At 38.4% G+C, this 14,541-nt stretch overlaps 1 protein-coding gene across 1 annotated transcript in view; it reads right to left on the bottom strand.

Moving 5' to 3' along the window:
• WNK3 (WNK lysine deficient protein kinase 3) overlaps window positions 1-13,696 on the bottom strand; it is a 156,960-nt gene extending 143,264 nt beyond the window's left edge. Inside the window, exon 1 of the mRNA XM_057538051.1 lies at window positions 13,638-13,696. The gene's annotated coding sequence lies outside the window, so the exon portion shown is untranslated. The remainder of the gene's footprint in view (window positions 1-13,637) is intronic.
• Window positions 13,697-14,541: the final 845 nt, after the last annotated feature.

Below are 14,541 nucleotides of genomic sequence, written 5' to 3'. Positions count from 1 at the left end.
TAGGAATATGTATAAAGACAATTGCAAAGGCACTTCTACAGAGACTGAAATTATAGGGAAAATCTCACAAATCTGTGTCCCATATGTACTCCTTCAATATATTTGATATATAATCTTGGAGCATTTGAGTTAAAAGCTCAAGATAAGTTTCCCCCTGTAGCTTATCATGGTTCTATCCATGGGAAATCCAGCATACAATCAGTACTTTGTCAATGACTCAATAATTTCTTCAACTTTTGAAACGAGCAATTGAAAGAATGCACATTTAAATAGTCAGAATTACACAGTAAATTTTCCACTGACAATCCTCTCTCTCTCTCATACATGTGTATTCATACCAATAAACATTTACCAAGTGCCAAGCACTGTGTCAGGGTCTGGGGATAAAAGAACAAAAGTCAGTCTTTGTCCTCAAGGACCCTACAGTTTATCCAAGCTTAAGATATACCACTGCCGCCTTCTAGTTCAAGAAGGTGAACTGAACACCTATATCTCTTGTACTTTCCAAGACCCTGAAAAAGTGATGGTAAAATAGTACAGAAGTATAAATCACAAGTCAAAGACAGGAATGGAAAATGGCATAGCAAATACAAGATTTCAACAATTTCTGACAGAGAGCAAACAGGAAAGAACTAGCTGATAACACAAATCAAAGGAATGCTACAACCTGAAATATGTAATAGAAAGGGTTCCAACCCGGGAGGGAGCTGACTTGCAGGGCAAAACCCCAGAGGGGTTCCACACTCAAAGAAGACTGATCCTAAAGAGAGCCAGAGTGAGAAAAGGGCTAAAAACAGGGGTTAACTGAAGGTCTGAATTATGACACAGTTGATGAACTCTCCCCCCAAAATAAAGAAATTCCTGCAGATAGAATACCAAATTCAACAAACTAGGAAGAATAAGGGCACCCTAGTACAAAGCCTTCTGCGCTCTGGCATTTGGGCCCTCCAAGTGTAAAAGCCAGCTGCCCACCCACTCCCCCCAAAACCAGCTGACAACCTGCCTAGGTACACAGAACTCCCAGTCAGCCCTTCTACTAGGTCATTCTTTAATACGAACAGAATCAGGAGACAGCCATATTGAAGAAAACATGTAACACAGAAAGAACAAGAACAAGAAAAAAATATCCTTGGAAGAGCGGAAATAATTCAAGAAACCATTTTTAATTTAATTTTTAAAATATAATCATAAGATTCAAAAATCAAAGAAAGAGGTATATAATGGACAGGTTCACTCCCAAATCTGTTTCCTATCCATTCAGTTCCCCCCCACTCTCCCACAAGTAACCACTCATTAGATTCTGTGTAGCCCTCCAGAGTTTCTTACAGCAAATAAGCAAATATAAATATATGTTCTTTCTCTCCCTTTCTACACAAAAAGTAGCATAGTATATACCAAGCTTTTTTTTATAGTCACAATAATTTAAGATACTGTTTTCCCTGTCAGTACATGAGATTCCCTCATTCTTATTTTTTAATACCTATATAGTAATAGTATTTGATTATTTGCTTATGACAGATAAAACTGCATATTTCATTTTGCATATATGTATATCTGTGTGTATATATATATGTAAATTCCCTGAAGTGGGATTGCTGGATCAAAGGAAATTTTCGTATTTAACTTTTAATGAAGTATACTAATATACCCATAAGAGTAAACATAATTCATGTGTACCTTTATATAATGCTGCCAAACTGCCTTCCACAGGCATTGTACCAATTTAAACTCCCACCTGCAATGTGCAAGGTGTCTTTTACCCCACAGCCTTGACAACAAAAAAAGGTGTTATCAAACATTTTGATTTTTAACACTCTGATAGGTTTAAAAAGGAATCACAGTGCGCTTTCAATTAGCAATTATCTCATGAGTGAGATTAAGCATCTTTCACATAAACAATAATTAAAGTCAGGAATAAGCCAAGAATTGCTATTATCATTGCTACCACTTACGGAAATAAAATAAGACATACAAATATTGGAAAGTAGGAGACAGAATTCAAAACTTGCAGATTATATGATTACCTAGCTAGAAAATCCAAGCAAATTCAACTAAAAAAACTATGATAGGAAGTAACGAGAGAGCTCAGCAGAAACGCTAAATGCAAAATCAACAAACAAATCAATAGCTTTGCTATACATCAGCAATAATCAATTAGAAAATGTAATTTAAAAAACAACTATCAGGAACTTCCCTGATGGTCCAGTGGGTAAGACTCCGCACTCCCAATGCAGGGGGCCTGGGTTCGATCCCTGGTCAGGGAACTAGATCCCGCATGCATGCCACAACTAAGAAGTCCACATGCTGCAACTAAAAGATCCCACATAGCACAATGAAGATCCCATGTGCTGCAACTAAGACCCAGCGCAGCCTAAATAAATAAATGAATGAATTAAAAAAAAAAAAACCTATCCTAAGGTGAGGGTTCCAGGGGCAGGTGGCACCAGGAGGGGGCAGGAAGGGCTGGGTGCTCCGGAAGGAGGGCGGGTCACTGCAATTACTATAGATATAGATATAGAGATATAGATATAGATACTATCCTGCTCATAAGAGCAACAGAGCTATAGAATAATCATCTAGGAATAAACTCAAGAAGAAGTATGCAACACCTATATAAAGAAGACTAAAATTTTACTGAAGTACATAAAATACACCTTTCTTTGGTAGAAAGACCCAATATTAGGATCTTCACAAACCCCCCTCTGAGATTATTCCAAAGTCAATGCAAGTTCAATAAAAATCCCAAAGAGATGTTTTTGGCCCAAACTGACAAACTGATTTGAAAAGAGTACAAGGAAAGCCAAGAAAATCTTGAAAAAGAACAATGAGAGTTTGCTTTAACAAATATTACTTATAGCTATAGTAAGTTAAACAATGTGGTTTCATCAGAGAAATATACAACTGGACTAACGGAGAACAATCAGTAGAGAAAGAGACACGTATGTATGGCAATGCAGTCCATAGTAAAGACGGCATTTCAAATTTATGAGGAACAGATAGCATAATAAATGGTGTCAGAATAACTGGCTATCCATCTTTGGGGAAAAAAGTTAAAGCCCTACTTAAAACCAGTCACAGAAATAAATTCCAGGTAGATAAAAGGTTTAAACATAAAAACCAAAACTATTTAACTATGAAAAGAAAATATGGCAGAATATATTTCTAACCTGAAGAAAGGCTCCCTTAAAAAGATAAAATACAAAGACCATTAACAACAACAACAAAAAAATACATTTGGCCATTTGACCATGAACAAGGTTAAAAGATAGGCAACAGTCTGGGAGCAAACATCTGCAACTTGTATAGCAAAGCATTAATATCCAGAATATATAAAGAGCTAAAAAAAAAATCAGTAAGAAGAAACACAAATGGACAATACATGCATGGTAGGGGGATGGCTCAAACTCCTTAGTAAGCAAGGAGATGCAAATTCAAATAATTCAATTATCATTTTTTGTCTATCAGATGAGCGAAAATTATAAATCTGTTAATATCACATTTTGAGTGTGAGAAATTCAGCACTCCATGCACTGTTGGCAGGTAAACTGGAATAGCCTCTTCATATGGCAAATTCCAAATATCTAGTGCATACCTGTCATCCAGCAATTCCACTTCTTAGTATCTACCTGAGAAATATTCCTGTATGTGTACAAATACGTATGTACAAGGATTTTTTACTGAAGGATTTTTTATTGTTTGCAACAGCAAAAAAACTGAAAAGAACTTACATATTCATCTATAAGAGAATGGTGAAATAAAAAGTGGTGCATCTGTACTGCGTAATAATATGCATCTGTTTAAAAACTGAGAGATGGTTATACACTGATGTATAAAAATCTCCCACACATATATACTATTGAGAAAAGTGAGTTGTAGTACAACACATACATCATACTATATGTCAATTATATATTAAATATTATATATAAATACATATATAAAAGACAAAACTTTATGTTTCTAAATGTACTCATATATGTGTAAATGCATATAAAAAAGACTGGAAGGATATGCTCTAAACTGATCCTAGTGGTTAAAGAAGCATGTAGTATGAAATACTATGTATCCATTAAAAAGGATAAAGTGAACATATACATACTGACACTAAAAGAGCCTGAAGGGCTTCCCTGGTGGCACAGTGGTTAAGAATCCTCCTGAATGCAGGGGACACGGGTTTGAGCCCTGGTCCGGGAAGATCCCACATGCCGCAGAGCAACTAAGCCTGTGCGCCACAACTACTGAGCCTGCGCTCTAGAGCCCGCGAGCCACAACTACTGAAGCCCGTGCGCCTAGAGCCCATGCTCTGCAACAAGTGAAGCCCGCGCACCACAACGAAGAGTAGCCCCCTCTCACCGCATCTAGAGAAAGCCCACGTGCAGCAACAAAGACCCAACGCAGCCAAAAATAAATAAATCAAATAAATTAATTTAAAAAAATACTTGGAACCAATTTCTTAAAAAAGAAAAAAAGAGAGAGCCTTAAGACATATTCTTTGGGAAAAAAGTAAGTCATAAAATACATATTTTTTATTTGTATATGCACATACATATGCATGTAAATACAGAGAAAAAGGACTGTACAAGTTCACAGTCAACTCTTAACAATGATTACCCACTGGGAGGGCACGAAATTGGGTAAAGGGGGACTTGGTTTTAATCTACCTCTATATTATTTTAATTCGTTAAAGAAGAATTGTCCATCAACAACCTGTACCAAGAACCAGTTAAAGATATTATAATTTCTTAAAATACCTGAAGGAAGGATAAAACAAATAAGGTATGTATAACTTATATCCAAATGAATATTATCACTTAACACTTATTGAGTGCTTTGTGCTAAGCACTCTAAGCCCTTCCATGCATTTTCTCATGTAATCATAAGACTCTTGAGGTAAAATTATTCCCATTTTACAAATGAGGAAACTAGGCTCAAAAAATTAAGTTAAACTTCCCTAAGATTACACAGCTAGTAAAAACCAGGGACAAAATTCAACCCAGGCAACTGACTCCCAAGTCCACTCTTAACTACTCATAATACAGGGTCACATATGACTTGGAGCCACATGCACACACTATACACAATCCTGAATTGCATAGATACATACACTGCACAACCACATCACATTAAAGATGCCCATTTTATGTGAAAAAATTTCTGGATCCATATTAGAAAAAGAACTGAAATCATCTCCATCTTCTTTCATCATCAAAATTAAACAATTTCTATCTACCAATCACCTACCCTGGAATCCCTAATTAACACTTTACTCTGCCTAACCCTTTATAACAGTGGTAGCCAAACTACATACAGCCCTCAGGCCAAACCTACCTCACCTCCCAGCCTGTTTTTGTGCAGCAGCTGAGTTGAGAAAGATTTTTACATTTTTAAATGGTTGAAAAAAAAATCAAAAGAAGAATAGTATTCATGACACATGAAAATTACTCAAAATTCATTATTTCAGTGTTCATAAATAGTGTTATTGGAACACAGCCATGCTCATTCATTTACATATTGCCTATGACTGCTACACAACAGAGCTGAGTTGTGGCAACAGAGACTCCATGGCCCACAAAGCCTAAAGCACTGTATTTACTATCTGGTCCTTTACGGAGAAAGTTTATCAAACCTTGCTTTATAGTTTTCAAAAGAACTTCATCTATTTAACTCAATTACTCCTAACAACAACCCTGAGAGCTACTTGGTATTTGCCTGAATTCTGAAAATTAAGAAGGCTCAGAGAAGTTTAGTGTTTTGCCCATCACAGAGCTAGTAAGTAAAGGGGAGAATTCTGGAAGCCCAGTTTTCCAGCTCCGAATCCAACATACTTTCTACCACACTACCACTCTCTAAGAACCCAACCCCTTCTGACTAACCAATGAGTTTAGACATTTGGTGCTAAAATTTACCAGATGGGGAGAGACATAAAAGCTTTACATTGGTGGGAAAACATGTCTCAATTGAGAAACGTTGACGCCAAAAATAGATTAATAGGATACACTGCATTTCATATGTAGTTGTATAATTTACAAAGTATATTTTCTCATTTATTAGCAAAGAAACTCTGCTAAATAGGTAGTGCTTTTGTTTTGTTTAGTAACAAATAAGGAAATATATAGACTTGCATAAGATTATACTAAGGCAAGACCAGAACCCAGGCTGACTCCTACTCCAGGGACATTTCCACTTGGGAACACTGTCTCTTCTCATAAGGAATGTACCTGTTGTTTCTTTCCTTAGAAACAAAAAGCAGTAACTCATATTCTAAATAGTAAGAAACTAAAGTGTTATTTTAGAAAGGATAAATTAACAATTTAACAAAATAATAACAGAAGGGATACTCTTAACATCTGGATCTCTGTTCAGTCACCTCCTCAAAGAAGGCTTCCAAACTAACCACATGAGCCAAAGAGGCTCCTCCCTAACATCCCAGCACCCTTTAAAAATTTTTCTTCTTAGCATTTATTTTCTGAAATATTTGTTGACTGTCTGTCGTCCTCCACTGTAATGTAAGCTCAAAGATGGCAGGGTCATTGTCGGCTTTGCTTCCTTTTCATCTATTCCCAATACATCAACCCTGGCAAACTGGAGGAACACAATAAATATTTGTTGAATGAACGGTAGAACCTACATATACACTGGATAAGTTATACTTATAATTCACAGATTCAGAGTAAGTTATCAGTGTATTTGAAAGGTTCCTTCACAAATAAACCACGCATCTTCAAAAAGAGTTTTTTCTCTTGCCAGAAAGACACCTTCAAAGGCGAATTCAATGGAAATGCCACAGTAGCCCAGCAGGACAAAACTTATTCTCTGGGCAGCAGTGGATATAATCAGAGATGAACTAGCACCTTATAGGTCTTAAGGCTGATCAAGCAGATTTTCCATTCTTGTATTAAAACACATCCCCTAATTTTTTTTAAATTTCAAATAATTGTCCCTATTTTAATTATGTTTAACTAGAGGCTGAGATTTAACAACCAATTGTGCTGTGCTAAATTTTAATTCTCATTTCTACAAGAAAACAAACTGAAATAATCTTACATTATCCCTAAATAAACAGAATAATATATGGTGATTATAGCCCAAGTTACAAGTAAAAAGTCTCCACAAGGTACTGACTGTTATATGTTTTCGTCAAGAAGTTGGCTCACAATAATAAACTATATAACACATACATATGAATTACTTTTAGCATAAATCTAATATCAATTTCTGGTAATTATAGACTAAATCTGCTTTTTTCCCTAGGTTTAAGCAAAGATTTCACCCTACACAAACAATTTAAAACAACACTAATATTCTTTACAAAAAAAATCACTTTACAAAAAAGTAAAGATCACTTTACAAAAAAATCACTTATGGGGCAGTCCAGTGGTTAGGACTCTGTGCTTTCACTGGCAAGTGTGCAGGTTCAATCCCTGGTCAGGGAACTAAGATCCCACAAGCCGTGAGGCACGACCAAAAAAAAAAAAAAATCACTTATGTAACTTTAGCATAAGGATCATCTAGCTTGCCATACTGAAGTTTCCTGATGATAAAAGTCTCATTGACTCATAAAGAGTTTTAGAATCCCCACACTTCAAATATAAGGCCTTCAAAAATGCATTTAGAAACATTTCTTCCCCACAACTACCCAAAGAGTGATTAGATATCGCCACAAATAGCTTTACTTAACTAACATACATGTATAGTATTATTTATTATCTATTTTATAGTTTAAAAATCTTCAAGTTAATCTACATGCAAAAGAATGAAGCTGCACCCTTACCTTGTACCAGATACAAAAATTAACTCAAAATGGATCAAAGACCTAAATATTAAAGCCAAAACTATAAAATTCTTCACAGAAAATATAAATCTTCATGATCTTGGATTTGGCAGTGGTTTCTTAAATATAACACCAAAAACACAAGCAACAAAAGAAAAAGATAAATTGGACTTCATCAAATTTTAAAACTTTTGTGCACCAAAAAACACTATCAAGAAAGTAAAAAGAGACATACAGATGGCCAACAGGCACACGAAAAGATGCTCAACATCACTAATCATCAGGCAAATACAAATCAAAACCATAATAAGGTATCACCTCACACCTGTCAGAATGGCTATTATCAAAAAGATAACAAGTGTTGGTGAGGATGTGGAGAAAACGGAACCCTCATGCACTGTTGGTAGAAATGTAAACTGGTATAGCCTCTATGGAAAACAGTATGGAGATTCCTTATAAAATTAAAAATAGAACTACCATACGATCCAGCAATTCCACTTCTGGGTATTTATCTAAAAAAACAAAAACACTAATTCTCAAAGATATGTGCATGACTATATTCACGGCAGCATTATATACAATAGCCAAGATATGGAAGCAACCTAAGTGCCCATCAACAGATGAATGGGTAAAGAAGATGTGGTATATATATACACAACAGAATATTACTCAGCCATAAAAATACTGAAATCTTGCCATTTCAACAACATGGATGGACCCAGAGGGTATTATAATAAGTGAAGTAAGTCAGACAGAAAAGGACAAATACTGTGTGATTTCACTTATATTTGGAATCTAAAAAGCAAAACAAATGAACAAACACAACTAAACAGAAACAGAGTCACAGATACAGAAAACAAAGAGGTGATTGCCAGAGGGGAGGAGGTTGTGGGGAGGAGAGAAATAAGTGAGAAAGATTAAGAGGTATAAACTCCCAGTTGCAAAGTAAATGAGTCACAGGTATGAAATGTACAGTGTGGGGAATATAGTCAATAATTATGTAATATCTTTGTATAGTGACAGATGATAACTAGACTTATCATGGTGATCACTCTGAAATGTACAGAAATATTGAATCACTATGTTATGAACCAGGAACTAACATAGTGCTGTAGGTCAGTTATACTTCAAAAACAAACAAACAAACAAACATAGAAAAAGAGATCAGATTTGTGGCTACCAGAGGCGGGGATAGGAGGATGGGGAATTAGATGAAGGTAGTCAAAAGGTACAAATTTCCAGTTATAAGACAAATAAGTACTAGGGATATAATGTATAACATGACAAAAATAATTAATACTTAGGTAACTGTATGTTATACATGAAATTTTTTGTTTTGATTTGTTTTTTGGCCGCATTGTGTGGCATGCAGGATCTTAGTTCCCCGAACAGGGATCAAACTCGTGCCTCCTGCACTAAGAGCGCAGAGTCTTAACCACTGGACTGCCAGGGAAATCCCCGTGAAAGTTGTTAAGAGAGTAAATCCTAAGAGTTCTCGTCACAAGGAAAAAATTTTTTTTTCTATTTCTTTAATATTGTATCTATATGGGATTACAGATGTTCACTAAACCTACTGTAGTAATCATTTCATGATTGTTAAGTAAAATCATTATGCTGTACACCTTAAATTTATACAGTGCTGTATGCCAATTTTATCTCAATAAAACTGAAAAATAAAGTAAGAAGACAACTCACAGAATGGGGGAAAAATATTTGCAAATCATATGTCTGATCAGGCCCTAGTATCTAGAATATACTTTTAAAAAACTCTTACGGGACTTCCCTGGTGGCGCAGTGGTTAAGAATCCGCCTGCCAATGCAGGAGACATGGGTTCGAGCCCTGGTCTGGGAAGATCCCACATGCCGTGGAGCAACTAAGCCCGGCTGCCACAACTACTGAGCCTAAACTCTAGAGCCCACGAGTCACAACTACTGAAGCCTGGTCACCTAGAGCCCATGCTCCGCAACAAGAGAAGCCACGACGATGAGAAGCCCACGCACCACAAGGAAGAGTAGCCCCCGCTCGCCGCAAATAGAGAAAGCCCGCACGCAGCAACAAAGACCCAACGCAGCCAAAAATAAATAATTAATTTTTAAAAACTCCTACAACTCAACAATAAAAAGATAGACAACCAAATTTAAAAACGGGCAAAGGACTTACATAGACATTTCTCCAAAGAAGAAATTCAAATAGCCAAGAGCACATGAAAAGATGTGAAATGGGAATCAAAACCACAATAAGATATCACTTCACACTTACTAGATGGCCATAAAACACACACACACACAAACAAAACCCCCCAAAGTAACAAACGCTGGGAAAGATGTGAAAAAATTGGAACCCTTAGACACTGAGGATGTAAAATGGTGCAGCCACTGTGGAAAACAGTTTGGTGGTTCCTCAACAAGTTAAACACAGAATCACCATATAACCCAGTACATACCCAAAAGAATTGAAAACAGGTGTTCAAACAAAAACTTGTACACAAATATTCATACCATCATTGTTCACAAAAGCCAAAAGGTGGAAAGATCCCAAATGTCCATTTTGAATAGATAAACAAAATGCAGTATATCCGTACAATGGAATATTATTCAACCATAAAAAGGAATGAAGTACTGATATATGCCACAATGTGAGTGAACCTCAAAAACATGTAAAGTAAAAGAAGCCAGACACAGAAGACCATGTATTATATGATTCCTTTTATATGAAATATCCAGAATAGACAAATCAATAGCGACAGGAGATCAGTGGTTGCCAGGAGCTGGGGGAAAAGAAGAATGGGGAGTGACTGCTTAATGGGTACAGGGTTTCCTTTTGGGGTGATGAAAATGTTTTGGAACTAGATGTGCAACAACATGAAGGTACTTAATGTTACTGAATTGTACACTCTAAAATGGGAAATTTTATGTTATGTGAATTTTATCACAATAAAAAGTTACAAGGTTAAAACACAGAAAACAATTTCTTCATTTCTAATTTTTAAAAAGTTCATGAAAAAAATAATATATTCCTTGAAGAAAGGGGCATTAAAGGCTCACTTTTGCAGTAAGTTAATCTCAACATTTTCCAAACCAAATATCTCATGACAAGCTCTACCAAAACAATTAAAACTGGCATCAAATTCTACTTTTGAAGCTTTGGGAATTTCTGTATGAATGCCTTTATAGATGTCCTTTACAGCTATCAAATATGTCCTAACAGTGCCATAAATTTTATGATCTCAAACAAAAATGGAAAAGACCCACCCCTCTGAAAGTATTCTGGCTTTTAGCCAAGAGACATAATCAGGTATATCTGCAAATAGAGCTGGTCTACTTATACTAAGATGGGAGACTGAGAAAGGAAGAGTTTTTTCTTGCACACAACCACCCCCCCCACACACACAAACATATACACAAAAATGTAGGCCCTCCATTAATTATTTTTAAGTTAGTTATCTGACTAGAAATTTGATAGCAATAAAACAGTTCTCATCTTTACTTCTGACTACTCTGGTTCTGTGCAACCACTGGCTTTATCATTTCCTGGCTAAGTGATGGACACATTAATGAAAAGAAATTCCCCTAGGGAAGAAAGTTAAAGTCCACATTACAGAAATTTAACTCCTAAAACACTACAGAACAATTACATCAACAAATGTAGACTTGTGATATGGGTGGGGATCAACATTGGTCTAGAAGTCAGAACTCCAGGGTCGACCACTTACTTACTAGGGCAAGTCTTATTTTTCTGAGCTTTATTTTCTCTCTCAGGTATAAAAAGGAAAATAACTTTCCTGCCTTCTTCCCAAAAGAAGTACAGTAATAAGAATATGTACAAGGTGTGATAGGACCACTAAAGAGGGGCACCTAACCTAGCCTGGTGGAGGATGCTGGGAAAAGGAAAAAAGGGGGAGCAGGAAAGGCTTTCAGGAATAGCTAATGACAGAGGTTAGTATAAAAAGAATGAATTCAAATTCAAAGGAAGGGGGAGAGATCAGAAGCAAAGCCAGAGAGATGAACACCATAAATCTGCTTATGCTATTCCCTCCTTGGTAAATAGTCAATGGCTCCTAACTCTGCAGGGTAGTCCTTCATCTCAGCCTCAATCTAAGATTCCAGCCTTATCTCATTCCACTCCCCAAATATACCATGCCTACACTTTCCTGCCTCAGTACTTGAATGTTCTTCCACTCCAGGAACATCTAGTTCAAAACTGGGAGACCAGCTTGCCTGCCAGAGTTGATGCAACATTTCCAGGGTTTCATGGTGCTTTTATACTTCTACTCTACTGCTTAATACACTAAGTATTCATTTAATCTAAGAGAATATGAACATTGTATCAACTTTTATATTTAAACTCTGGGTAGCCAAAACAAGGATTACGCTCTTTCAAACATCAAAGCAGAATAAAAGAAAAAGGGCATGTTCTCAAATTTGCAACATTTCCAAGATAAATGAATATATGTCAGTAAAGTTTGTAAAAAGTAACCATGAAAAGTTAAAAATCCATAAACTATTAATCTTGACCCATAAAAGAATGAGACCATCACAAGACATCCTTAACAGAAGATATGAATTTAGAGAACAGCACGTCCAAGTAATCTGCTGTAATTTAAACTCACACCAAAAAGCAAGTGTCAATTTTCAAACAAGATAAATTCAGATTAACGAAAAAAATCATGTAGAATTATTTTAGCATTCAAAATCAGCATTTTAGTTATCCTTTAATGCAAGGTATCTTTCCTTTGGACTGTTGACAATTTTTAAATTCATCAATTCAAAGGATAGAGACTGTCTAGAAAACACCTGCTGCTCTGTATCACATACAGAGACCTCTTTAAAAGTTCTTTTGGTATTACAACTTACTATAGATGAAAAACAGGTAACAATGCCTCCCAAAATTGAATGCAATCACCACCATACAGAAGATTTTCACAACTTAAAGGCTATTTATCATACAATTGCTTCAGTCCACAGTAACTCTTAAGAAGGAATAGCCATACCACTTGCATCTGTTTTGAGGGTTCAATTTCATTTTAACAAGATCTACCAACTCGCAAGATAGGGAGATACACACGTGCAGGATTTCCACCTACACCCCACTACATAAATGTTTCACCATTCTTAACTACTCAAACAAGACCTCTTTCAGTACAGTGAAGCCACCTCACCACTTTTATCCTAACCCCATCATACCATCTCCTCCCCATCCCCAACCTGTCAATCACAAAACACACCGTTCCCAAATAATACCTCTCAATCTCCTTGAACCTAACCCATTTACACAACCAGGCAGCAGTATCCCTCACAAGATACAGTCCTATCGACCTTCACACATCAACTGAATCTCTAAATTAAATCCACTTTCCCTCATCCCATTATATACTGAAACTCAACTTCGAAAACCCGAAGAGATCTTCCCTTTCAGTAGCCTCAACCTCACTTAAATTATCACTCAGTCCTTTGTCAACCGTCACCCGGCCCCCTCATGTAACCTCACCTTCTCCGTCCCCTAGTCTCCCATGAACTCCCAAAGTTGCCACCCCCACAACGAAAAAGACAAAAAACGTACCTCACCCTTAAACCTGCCCTTCCCCACTTTCCCCCTCTGATTTTCCTCTCCGCCTCTTGGCTCACACGGAAAGCAGCTCCGACAACCCTGAAGACCCGAGCCCGGCCTCGTCCCACACGTCTTGGTGACGGCAACCACCCTGCCTCGGTCAAGCCGCCCCCCACTAGGGTGCTTACTCTGAACAGACTCTTGGCCGCCGCTGCCTCCCTCCATTCATCCCCGGCCCATTCATCTCAACCCAATCCCAGACACGCCCCCCGGCCTCCTCCCTCACTCCCAGCTTCCCGGCCGGCCCGGGACCCTCACCAGATTAGAAGCTCTCGCAGAGGGAGACTCTCTTTTCGCTTCTCCCTCGCCCTCCTTCAAGCCTCCGCTCGCCCCTCGACTAGCCACACCGTAGAACACACAGATACACAAACCACCTTCTCTGATGCCGCTTACTCCCCTCCTCGATGTCTTGCACTCCGCTCCGCGTCCTGTGCGCGTGCGCGCGCGACCGTCTCCGCGCGAGCCCACCGGACCAGCTAAGGCCGGTAGGTAAAGAGCGGGCGGGGTTAGGGGAGTGGGGTACGAGCGCAAGCTCGCGCTCGCCTGAGAGCTGGGCAGGCGCACGCGTACACCAGTCAGGGAATTCAGATGGAGAGGAGAGGGGGACGGAGGGGGGCGGGGAAGGGAGTGGAGGAAAGGAGGGGGGAGGGGCGGAGAAAGCCGACTGAGCAGCCCCAACTCCGAACGGCCCCTATCGCTGCGAGGTGCCGAGTGGCTAGCCAACTAGAGCATGTGCACTCTTCCCCCGCCCTCCTCAGCGCAGCGGGAGAGAGGGATGCGCGTCGAGAGAAAGGATTCTCTCCCTTCCGAAAAGAAAATCTGTAAGGAGCCACGCGTGACACCTCCTGTGTGTTCAAAAGCTCTCTCTCCACGGCTGCTTTACCCTCTTCCCCTCCAAAAAAAGAGTCCAAGCACACACTTGTTCCTAGCTACCCACCGCCCACTCTCAGTTCTCCACAAGCCGCTAAATGCGGTCGCTCTGCCGCGATGTGGTACCCCCAGCACCTTTTCACCCGCCACCCCTAACTCCATTTTTCCAACTCTCGGCTTCTCTCGCGAGACCCATACCTGCCGGCTTCGGGATTAGAAGTCGAAGCACAGATTTACAAATACCTGTCTCCCGATTACGTTGCGAGGGCAACGGCCATGGCATGTCCCCCCT

This window comes from Balaenoptera acutorostrata, chromosome X, assembly GCF_949987535.1.
Source record: "Balaenoptera acutorostrata chromosome X, mBalAcu1.1, whole genome shotgun sequence".
Lineage (NCBI taxonomy): Eukaryota > Metazoa > Chordata > Mammalia > Artiodactyla > Balaenopteridae > Balaenoptera > Balaenoptera acutorostrata.
This window is presented reverse-complemented; position numbering and strand designations above follow the sequence as displayed.